The sequence below is a fragment of the Chroicocephalus ridibundus genome, chromosome 1, assembly GCF_963924245.1.
Source record: "Chroicocephalus ridibundus chromosome 1, bChrRid1.1, whole genome shotgun sequence".
Classification (NCBI taxonomy): domain Eukaryota; kingdom Metazoa; phylum Chordata; class Aves; order Charadriiformes; family Laridae; genus Chroicocephalus; species Chroicocephalus ridibundus.
In genome coordinates, this window is record NC_086284.1 from 173,693,291 (window position 1) to 173,705,350 (window position 12,060).

At 36.2% G+C, this 12,060-nt stretch overlaps 1 protein-coding gene across 5 annotated transcripts in view; it reads left to right on the plus strand.

Moving 5' to 3' along the window:
• Window positions 1-351: 351 nt before the first annotated feature.
• The window catches only part of MGAT4C (MGAT4 family member C), a 424,744-nt gene continuing 413,035 nt past the window's right edge, over window positions 352-12,060 (plus strand). For all 5 annotated transcript variants that reach the window (XR_010069487.1, XM_063322834.1, XM_063322836.1 and 2 more), the window contains exon 1: window positions 352-660. The gene's annotated coding sequence lies outside the window, so the exon portion shown is untranslated. The remainder of the gene's footprint in view (window positions 661-12,060) is intronic.

Below are 12,060 nucleotides of genomic sequence, written 5' to 3' on the forward strand. Positions count from 1 at the left end.
TTTCCACTACTTAGACTGTTGGACACAGCTATATCATGAAACATGCTGCTATTTATCAGCTAAAAAGTTTATTTGTTTCACATAGAAAAATTAACGGTGGTGCTGTTTTTTCTTTCTCTTTTTTTTTCCTTTTTTCTTTTTTTTTTTAACCTGTGGTTTGAAAGAAAGCAACAGTGAGAACGAATTTCATGCTAGTAGACACTCTTAAGACTAGATTTAGCTGCAGTCACATTAGCTTAGATAATGGGAGAATTTTTCTTCATTGAAAATGCTCCCTGTCGCTTAAGAAGAACTCACTGAGGCAGCCTGCCATCTAGCTTTTTCACAGCAAAATAGGCTTGCAGACTGCAGATGAGAGACTCGGGAGCAGAGACAATTTTAACTTAGCCATCCCTAATTTATCTCAAGCTTTTTCAATTCATCTTCACTGCTCTATGCACACTGGAACACCAGATTGTCAACCCCTGGGAACAGAATGCAAGCAGGGATCTAGAGAGCTGTCACATCCTGAGAAATATTTAAATTGTGCTGATTTTCTTCTGGAGTGCTGAGCAGAGGGAATGAAACTCTCCATCAAGTCATAGCTTTGCGGGCAATAGATCAGAGGATACTGCCAGTTTTTCTAATGGATTATTGTTATCGGGCAGGTTCTTCCTGAAGGTATGTAGTTACTCTCTCAATTCATTACCCACACTATTTATCAGGTAATGATCTAATGAACTAGTAATCCAGATACATTAAGAAAAATGTTAACTAAGTAATCTGTATTGATTGAATGATGGCACTTTATTGCAGCATGTTTACAGGTAAAATACTCTGATCTACTTACTGTAGATGTGTCGTGTAGCTGCCAAGTGCTTTGTCAGCAATCCCCCCAAGCAAAAAACAGCCCCTAACCTTTAAACAAAAAGAGCAAAAATCCATTGTGCTGCATATAACATTGCCACAAGTTGATGCTGACTGTCCAGAGAATGTTGTGTTTCTGAAACAATGAATAACGAAGAACAAAATCATACTTCTGATTTTAAATTTGTTATGGGTAAGTATTGATTTTGCAAAATATTTTCCATGCCTGGGTATGGACAGAACTCCCCTTAAAGTAGAACAAATTAATTGTGGAGTTAGATATTTTCTTGTTTGCTATGATGTTCCACCCTTTCTCATAGGGAGTTAGGATTTTTAATTCTGAAAATCTCTGATGCTAGACATGTAACAGAAGCTTGTTGTTGCATTTGTACTGCCAGACTCCAGGAGCTTCTTAATAAAGCATAAGGATTATATACCACAACAGGGTTTTTAAAAACAAAATCTGTAAAGAAGAATTTCTTGCCTTTTAAACTTTTGTGTTTATATAGGAGTTACGGCATCTGTCTCCTCATCTGAAATGCTTACTGCATGTGTGTCAGTGTATCTTGTGAGGCAGGCTGACCTAAAAATGAAAGATCTCTAAATTGCAGAAGCAGCCAGACATTTTTGAACTATTCCAAGCGCGGGAGTTGCTGCAGATATGGAAAAAGCACTGCCACATTCAAGTTAAAGTCCTGGCCTTGTTTCATTCCTGACTTTGCACTCTGAGTACAACAAGCTCTGAGAATTGAACACAAAAAGACAGCAGATGCAGGGCTAAGCAAGAGTTAAACCCTGGAAAAAATAAAAAATCTTACCTGTAGCTTCTTGTCCAGTGCACTTGCTGGGCTGCTCTCATGCTAGCAAGAGTAAATGATGTATGAGCTTGCGTATGGTGTACCCGATAGTGCAGTGGATATGCTGAACTGGATGTTTACTCACAAGTGGCAGATGTTTGTCTTATTTTTTAATGTACTACTGAAAGAAAGAAATGAGATAGTAATAAGTAACAAAGATAAGGGCAAACGAAGATTTCAGTAGCCCATAAGGGTTAAAATCAGGAAGTCTGAGAAGAGCATTTTCTAGTGTGTTTACCTTCCTCTATTTACGGAATATAATGTTTTCAAGGCATTAATAATAAACTACACCAGTATATGTTGCTCCTGTATGCAACACCTGAAAGTTCCTTTCCTCTAGAGCCTTGGAAAGGCTGTAGGAAAAAGAAGAGAGATTGTTTCTGTCCCGTTTCCAGTGGTCCCCTAATAAAGAACTTCCTTTCCTATGGACCTCAGAAAGACTAAGGCAAAGAGGCTCCCTAGAGGCTCCTACAATCAAGAAGGTATTTTTTTAAAGGAAGTATGCACACTAGCTGTGTTTTTCCCAATCTCCCAAGCTTCTTGTTTAAATATATAGAGACGTCTTAAAATGCTTTTGGATATCTATGGATATTTCAGCATTTCATGCAATCACTTATGAATGTCATAGCCCAAGATGATAATACGGACATTTGTTATTACAGGTGGCTTGTATGAAAACCTAACTTTTCCAAATCAGATTTCATTTTGTCTCCTTTGGGTCAAATTGTATATTTCCTTTTAAATGTTGGGTTACCTAAAACACAGGCTAATTAAATATAATTGTTTCTGATATATGGCATTGAGAACTAACCAACAGCAACATAAGAATATTTTTTATTATCTTTTCTTCAAAGTAAGATGAAACAAAGCATATTAAAAAAGATTTAAATGGGAGGGTAATATTAAATAGGAGGAAATAAATGAAGATTAGTATCTTTATGTTCTATCTTTACCTTCACATTGTTATGTTTCTTTTTCTCTGCCATGCTGTGCAGTAATAGCTATTCCCCCTTCTCTTGATAGAGTTCTATGGTGTGTCCCCATATTATGCCTTTTTCATCTGGAACTTTCTGCTGCCTTCTGAAATCCTTTTAGGCCATTCATGTAAAGAAATGTATTACAAAATGTGCTGTGGTGTAAAGAGATGAAACTGTTCTGGTAAGGAAGAAAACTCAAGCACAAATTGTTTGTTACAGTGTTAAATACACCCCCTTTAAAGCATAGTCTTCTGGTACAGAAAACTGACCTGTCTTGTTTACATTCTTCATCAGTCCTTAGCCAACACCACTTAATTCCTGTGCTCCACTTTGCTTGAGTAAGTAAGGTTAAGTGTTCACTGTATTCCTTCCTTGATATCTTTTTAGGTTCTACTCCTTTGTGTTCTGCTGTGTGCTAGGCAAGTCATAAAATCAGAAGATCTGTTTTGACATTTTTCTGCAATGCACTTGGTTTTCCTTTGTGCTTATTTAACAGCTGTTTGAGGTTGGAGTTTATTCTTCTCCCTGAGTGAGCCTGTAGAAGGTGCAGATGTTATGTAGAACTTGGTGCAAAAAAAGCACCTTCCTACTTGTGTTATATTCTTCTTCCTTCTTACTTGTTTTTTATTGGAGAATGTGTTTGTGGTAACTATCCTAATTCTGTACAGTGGATTCTATACATCTCCTAGGGACTTTTTGGGGAAAAAAAAAATAATTCACGGCAGTTTGACATTATCTGTTCTTTGAACTATAACAGCTAACTACTGGAAAAAGTGTTTGGAAAAAGAAGGGCCTAGGGGCCTGGGTAACGATAGGATTTGCAAAACAAAAATGGGTGCTTTCAGGCAAAACCTGCCTATTTCTAACATGAGGATGTGCTATGACCTTATTTGTTTCTTCCCTTTATATGTCCTTCTAGGTTTCAGGACCAACTTGTCACTATTTACAGCATTTTCAAAGCGTATTCTTTTGTTTCAAGTTTATCTTTTATACAGACCATTAGCTAGATAATTCTGTTAAGACTTAAGTGACATTCAGCAAATCTGTGTTTTCACACACATAATTTCACAATTTTGAGTGAGCAAGAGTGAAAAGATGGTTTCCCCTGAGAATCAAGAAAACAAAAAATCACCACATCAAGAAATAGGGGCGGCAAGAATGCACAAAGCTATTTCGTATTTGCGAAGATGTCTTATTTTGGTTTAAATGCTTCAGCACGTTCTCAAACTGTGATCCAGCTTCTTAAATAGTGGGATACCCTGCCGAGCTACAGGTACAAGTCCAAGGCTTCACATAAGTCTTATGTTGTGTCTCTCTCAGCCCCTTATTTCGGTTATGCAGAATATCTGAAATTTTAGTAGACACTGATATTTAAGCAACTGAGTAGATATCTGTTCATCTTTCCAGGCGAAAAAAAAAAAAAAAAAAGAAGAAAAAAAGAAAAAATATAAATAAGTACCAGAATTCACTTCTCCTGCCTTACTCTCTCCCCATCTCTTAAGAGAATTCAGATCAAGTAATAACACAATTCTGGCTACCTATATCCTCCTAACAGACAAAGTTTACAGTCCAAAGTAGATGGTGTTCCTGTTGAAAGGTACATAGCTCACAAAAATATCAACAAGTCCATATTGTCTTCAGGGTAATATCTTTCAGATTATATATTTTTAAATATAATTTTCTAAAAGTGGATCTGAATTCCTTTGTTCTATGACTGACCTTAGTTTGATAAATTTTAAGCAAAACATTTTGTTTTAAAAAGCTTCCAAAGATTTGTGGTATTTTGTTGATGGCCTCTGACCCAGTCCCCACTCCCCAAATGATATGGAACCGCATTTGAAAACCTGTAATAGCTACCCCTATTGCCTTTCCAGAGAGCACTAATTTTACAGTAAGAAAACTTGAAGACTTGTAAGCATACAGTTCAAGGATTATTTTAACTGAAGTTTTTGTTGTAGATTTCAGTCATCTTCCTTTCTATGCAATAGAAAGTAAAAATGCCTCAAAAAGTAAGGATTTTATGCCCTTAATCTTTTTTTATGCTTTTTCGTTCTTTTGTATACTGCTGAGAATGGAAGTTATTTTGAAACATCCAGGGTTGGCCTCTTCTTCTTGTCAATAAATACATAACGTTCTCTGCATTAGGTTTTTTTTCAGGTGAAATGAAAAGTTTGGTTTGTTTGGGGATCTTCAGTATTGCTTTTCTATCTTAATGCAGTCATTACAATTGTTGTCTCACATAGAGAGAGAAATAACATTCCTGAAGAAATTATAGTAATATATCTTGTTCTGAACGTCTTTTAATATCCAGTTTGCCTTTTTCTTGCACTGCTGGAAGTCACTGCATTGAAGCCAATGGAATAAAGGGGAGTGGAATCAGGCTCAGTATGTTTAAATATCCCAGTTTGTCCCTACACGCCAATCAGCATGCAGTTCCTATTTTAACCTGTGTCTTTTAATAAGGCTTTGAAAGGTAGATTATATGTTTGGACATAAAACTGCTTCTGCTTTACTCTTCCAGTTGCTGCTGAAGACTAGCAACACTTTTGAACTGTCCATAGCTTCTCAAGTTTTGAAAGGTGCTTCATTAGAATTTAGGGCAGATGAACAAATTCTCTTTCAAAGAATTTTAAAGAAGTCCTTGACTGCTTCTTCTTAATGATTGATGATCCAAATTTTCATTATTTTAAGGGTTTGAAACATATGTATTTTATATTGGAATTAATTGGGATACACTTCTAAGATGTGTTATTACACACACTTCTGTTTAAAAAAAGAAATCCAGTTCTAATTTGACTTTTCTGGTAGCAATTAACATTAAGAAACCTTGGCAAGCATGCATATATTTTCACATGAACCAAGAAGCATTTCTAATTTATGTTTTCAAACGTGTAGAACATTACTGTATAAGTAATGATGGAAGTGTTCTCTATAAAATCAATGTACACTCTGAATCAAGGAGGAGTTGATAACTGTCTCTAGTTAAGCTTTCCCTCTTTTCTCCAGTATTTCCTCTTATCCTTTTTGCTCAACTTTTGTCAGGTTGAACGTTTCTGGTACTGTATGACAAAAGTGAGAGAAACTCAAATTTAAGAGGTTCTGCTTTATAAAGTTGTTATTTTTAAAGAAATACAGGGTCCTGCATGCTTTCTCCACCTGTTTGTTCATATACAGGCTAAGAGTAAAAAGAGGTAATAAGCTATTTTATAGATCCAGTGCTTGTGAAATCATGAAGACAACAGACATTGTCAACTGAACAGATAAAAAAAAATAGTCAGACTCCCAAAATATCTAAATACTGTAAGAAAAATATTTTGGTCTGTTTTCTTTGTTCTCTGTTCCCAAAAGCATTTACAGATCTGTTGCAATTAATGTAGCACAGTCTCCGAAACTTAGCGATGATTTTTAGCACTTTGAAACTACTGAAATGTCACGCCTGTATCCGGCCCTTCTTGCTCAGCAGTTGATTCAGTTCTCCTCCACTCCCTCCTATGTACAAACTGATACTCTCCTTGCTGTAATCCTTGTAAACCATCATATAATACATTTTACTATTGTTCCTTGCAGGAACTGAGGGTGTCCATGAGTACGGTGCAACAGCTGTGCCACTTTAGCATCTTGCTAACATTGAAGGGATATCATGCTATGTCCTTCCCTCTTCTGGAGAGGCTTTTCAGCAGCTTTGACTCTGAAGGTTGCCAATCCCCTCCATGAGCCACTTTAAGCACAAGCCTGATGGAAAGCTAACTCAGCAGAAAAAATGCATACTTTTCCAAAAGTTAATTTGAATCATGTCAGCTAAGGACCTGATGAATATGAGACCTGAGTCACATCAGCAAAGACCAGGCATGGTAGTGGAATGGGGCGGAAAGACTGGTTTCTTCCTTTTTGCTGCAGTAAACTGTTAGATTGCAACAACTGCAACATTTAACCTCACCTTAAAACTGCCTTGCACTTTTTGTATGTCTCCCTTACCTCCTGCCAAAAAGTGTCAGTGGAGGAAAGGCGAGATCTCTGCTCACTTTCAGAGAAGGTCTTATTGTTCTGGTGTGTGCCTGCATAGGGAAAAGCAGTCTGGCAGCCAAACAGGGAGACTGAAATCACTTAGAGCTTTGAAGCTTCCCTTGCCATCAAAACACCCGCTGCAACACTAGTCAAACTGGTAAGTCAATAAGAATCTCTAAGAACCGTCTGTATAGTTTATTAGATCCAGCTAAACAAGGCCCCAACCTGATCAGATTTATAAAAATGGGAAAATATGTTGACATGCTCAGTAGTGAATTTTTAAGATTTTCTTTAATATTTTTCTTCATGCAAGTTGTTTTCCAAAAACTCTTTGATTTCTTTTCTTGGGTTTTTTTTGTAATTTTGGGTCTGTCAGTTCTGTGTCACCCACCCCTCCCCGCCCCGCCAGAGTCTGGTTGGTTGTTGGTTTCGTTTGTTTCTGTCTGCCAATGCTGAAGATTAAAGGGACTGGGCACACTATCTGGGTAAATCTTGAAATGTGCAACGCTTTGTTTCCAAGTTTTCACTCTGTGTGTTCCTGCATCTTAATCTTCAGCTTGATCAGGACTGTCTTCTTTTCCATGTGTTCAGACAAAGCATAAATCTTGAGTGGAATTCCTACGTAATAAAATTAAATAGAATCACAGAAGCACAGAATGGCTGAGTTGTGAAGGACCTCTGGAGGTCATCTGGACCAATCACCTCTGGTAAAACAGGACTACCAGGCAGTGGTGGTCAGGCAGTTGGACTAGGTGGTCAATGTAGGTCCTTTCTCTCTGAAATATACTACTCTACTCCATTCTACTCTGTTCTACAATGAAGAAATGCAGAAATGAGCTGATGACTGCACCTATTGGTGAGAAAAAAAAATAACCAAATGAATGAGAAAGGTACTGAATTTAACATGTTTGGTTAAAACTGAAAGAAGGACAATATAATCCGATTTTAGCTTTTGGATAGTGAACAAGACTATGCAAAATACATTTAACTTGAGATGTTATCTGAAGAAAGACTGCAATCTGAATTCTTGTGCAAGGGAATGATTCAAAACTCAAGAACAGTGAAGGAGTAAGGGAGTCCTATAAGGAATCCCTCCATTGTGGTTCTGATATCAAGGGGTTTAAGTACAATCAATTTTCCCTTTAAGGTTCTGGGTTATCTTCAAGGTGGTGGTGAGAACAAAGTAAGTGATGAGGACCTAGTGATCCAAGAGATCGTTTTATCTCAGCAGAAGCCAATATAGGAAACGGAGTGAAGTGTCTCAAATCTGTCAACATATTGGATTCTACCACACTTAAACTATAGGTGGAATGTATAGAAGAAAAAGAGGAAGCAAGATTAAAGGTACTGCTATATGTAACTTTCAGTCTGCCTTGACTGATTGGTTAGTCTGCTATGTAAAATTTATTATATTCTCCTATTTCTCCACTAGTGAGAAACTGTGTTATTATTTTATTGGCTTAAGTCCTTAATTTGAATGCTTACGAGTCTTGACTGTTAGACAAAGGAGACTTGGTATTTTAGTTTTCCAGGTTTCTGGGTGAGAAAGAAAGCTAATATACACATATATTGTAAATATACGTAGTTGAAACTCAGCATTAAATGAGGAGCCACTCACTGTAAATGGGTCATCCCCAAAACTGCTTGTTTACCTTTTTTCTGGATAGAATTACTGTGATACCTTAGGGGAAAAAACTACAGTGATTTACTATTGGAACAGAGCTTATTCATGAAAGGTTGCCTGTACTGAAAGTAAAATTAAGTGTATGAGCCAGAATATTTACAAGTTTAAAGCATCTCTTGCTTCCTAAGCCTAGTGATTCACAATTCAAGACCACAGAAGACAAAATACTATATACATATGTATGTATGTATATATATTGTTATATTATCTATTGTTATTAAAATAGTATTTTCTAAATCCTACTAGAAAAGTTTTTAAAAAATCAAAATTAGGCATTTTGGAATTAGGCATGATGAAAAAGCAAGAAATAGTAACTCCTTGCACACTTAACAGTAGCACTAGCTGCAAGCAGCTAATATATTTCAAACCTGTCTGCACTAAATACTGTTTGAACTGATAAGATTTTTCTATTTTTCCTGTAGTGGCCAAAAATAGCATAATATTTAGTGTATGGTGTTATATGCTATTTCATGTACCTGCATAGTTGGGTCCAGCCTCCCGAGGACAAACATAAAACACAACATTCTTTCCTTTTGAGTGATAATACGTATGTAGATAAGCTGAAGGACACTTTAGTATAAAACAAATGTTTTGGCCTCTCTAGACATCTATGTATTGGTCGCTACCCAGATAAACATGTGAGCAGAAATGTTGAACACATGGCACTATAGTGCATTGTTTCATAATGGTCTTGATAGAGAAAACGGCCAGAATGTATGGCTTGAACCATAAAGAGCAAGCAATTGTGTTTTGAGATGATAAAGATCACTTATTGAATGTGATGCATTTATTCAAAATAAAAGTACTGCAAAGAGTATATCTAATGGTATAAGAATGGCAGACTTCCAGGACATTTTGGGGAAATGCTTGGCCTCTGTGTGCAATGAGGTAGTCTTCTAAGTACACGCAGATGAAATCTATTAATTCTTTCCTAGAAATAAATGTGAAAAAATATTCTGCACTGATAAAGCAGTAGGCAAACTCAGTGCCCAGGAAAGATAAAACAAAGTTCTCAAAAACTCCTTAATCCATAATTCCATGCAGATATCTGACTTTTCTTCTGAACAAAATCTGCACGATGTCTTTTCAAATCCTGTATTTGTATGAACGCATAAGGACAAACTGTTGATTTCTAATAGCTTGGAACTTCCCAGCTTTAGGGATATTTTAACTGAGGGAATGAATCCTTTCTTGTGAGTACCCCTCCTACCTATAATAAGAAATTTGTACAAGACATACACTAGCACTAGATCTTTATGTTAACTTTGTCCCATAGCAAGAGATTCCCGTAGAAATTTCCTGTAGGTCCCTCAACTGCTCTGTGATGAGGATTTAAATTTTTCAGTATTGTCAAATGGTGTAACTCAACCTCAGGAATGCACAGCTGATGTGCAGTACCCATTCTCTCCCACAGATAGAAGGTATGCAAGTAAACACACATTTGGTTCAATGCCAACACTGTACGTGAAAATTCTCAACTTCAAATGAAACCTGCTTTACCCAAGTAATACACATACAAGGGCTCATACAGAGAGCAATGCAATACTTTGGAAGGCCTTAAAAAGTATTTTAGGCTTCAGTTGTGTACTGTTTTTTTAAGAAAAATTAGATTTAGTTAGCTTCAATATGAAACACTACTTCGTCAGCTAGTGAAAATTTGTTTGGCTTAAAAATAGAAAAGCATAATTTCTGAAGTTTACTGGTTCATCATGACTAATTGAAGTAGCTTATCAACCTGAAATTTTATTCTTAGTGATAGAATTATTCATCCAAAACAATCTGTCTCACTTTTTTAATAACATATTACAAATTTACCATATAGAATTGGTAATCTGTTTGCAGTACTTTGACATGTTTTATTTTCAAATGTATTGTTTTCAGTACCTACAGCAAAAAATGATGTGTATTTTATAACATGTTAGTGCATGTCCTCTGCCTTTTTACTTCATCTAATACTCCATTATTATTTAAAAAGAAAAGGAAGAAAGAGTGACCAAAGTAGACTTGCTTCTGATGTTAGATGACAAGGATTTTTGTATGCATGTTTGTGAGGGGGGGAGAGAGAGAGATGTGAATGATAATGAAAAATAGTATCTTGTGACAAAAAAAGATAGACTTTGATACTGAAATGGAACATTTTAACTTCATTTGAAAATTAGTTTGATGATCCATAACATTCTTACATATACAATTTCAAAAGCCTCTATCTTCTATAATCTTTGCATATAAACATTAAAGAACCTATCTGAAACATAAAGCAGTCTACTTAGAAACTAAAATACTGTTGTATGTTCTGATTAGTATTCTTAGACTGAGAGATAACTGATTTGTATAAGGGACTGTTAAAGAGAATTTCTTTTACCTCTTAGAGATTTCTAGTATGGTTTATTAAAAAGTACAAACCAACTATTTTGTAAACACACAAATTACACTTATCTGCCTGAATAATGATTTTTCTCAAAAGTGGTGATATGCTTCACTGAACGTTTTTGGGAGCCAGGAATAAGACCCAGATATAATTTTCTGGGTAGTAATGTTTGTCTTTTCCATAGAAGCCCGCTTTGGCAGAAGACAGGATGAAATAATTTCTTCAATATAGAAAGACCTGTGCCTTTTAGTGTAAAATTAATAAAATGCTAACTGCTCTATTTCAAGTAACACTTCTCTGACATTTCTTCCTTGGACTATAGCTCAAGAACTGACATTATGTCAAAAGTACTGGGCTAAACAGGCTTCTTTCTTTCTAAATTCCTTCTTGACCCTGCTTCTCTTATCGATACGTCAGAAAAGAATGTACAGCTGGCTACACAACTAACTAAACTGGAAAAAGTCAAAGAAAAAGTGCCTTTCTAAAATATTTTCCATTCCCATTTAAGCCATCTAATTGGGGAAGCTCATGGGATAATTGCTTTTGAAGGAGGCTGCTTAATTAGCCTCTCTATTACAGGGGCACTGAAAACCCTGAAAACAATGAAATCCATGTTACCTTTGTATGTTAAATGCAAGGGTTAGTTGTCAGAAGCAACAGCGAGGCATCACACTTCATTTTTTGTACAACGTAACCAGAAGCAACCTCATTTTAGCAGCATGGAGGTCAGCGTGGACGCTCTCCAGAAGCTGACTAGATTACTGTTCAAATTTGTGTGAAGTACCACGTCACAGCTCAAATTGCTACTGTTTACCAAAGCTAGTTTAAGTGCTGGTGTTCTGAATTGCAATCTTACTGTAGACATATGTTTAGTATTGCACCTCCTTCATGCTGCAGCATTGCTACTGGGCCCTTGCTCTCCAGATGAATCCTTAAAACACGAGTGGTGAGGCAGTGCAAACGTGACCAGCAGCTCGCTTGGTGCTGTATTTACTGTGTGGAGAAAGGGACTATTATTCTGATCACTCCTGCCAGATTTACTATATAGATTACTACTGTAATCGACTGGCATATTTATATTGAGCAAAATTCACTTTTAAGTTTCTTGCCCTGAAAACCCTGTTCATAACAGAATCTTGCGTGAATATTTCTTATTCAATAGGAATTTGATTACTGAAGCAGTAGGTTCACTCATATATTTAATGAAGACCAGTGTGCTTAAAAGCCAAGTTGTGGTTTTAGTAACACATCTATTTAGCATTGGAGATATGTACTATTTACGGACTGTAGGCATGTATAGTGACTGTTTTAATGAAATGAGTT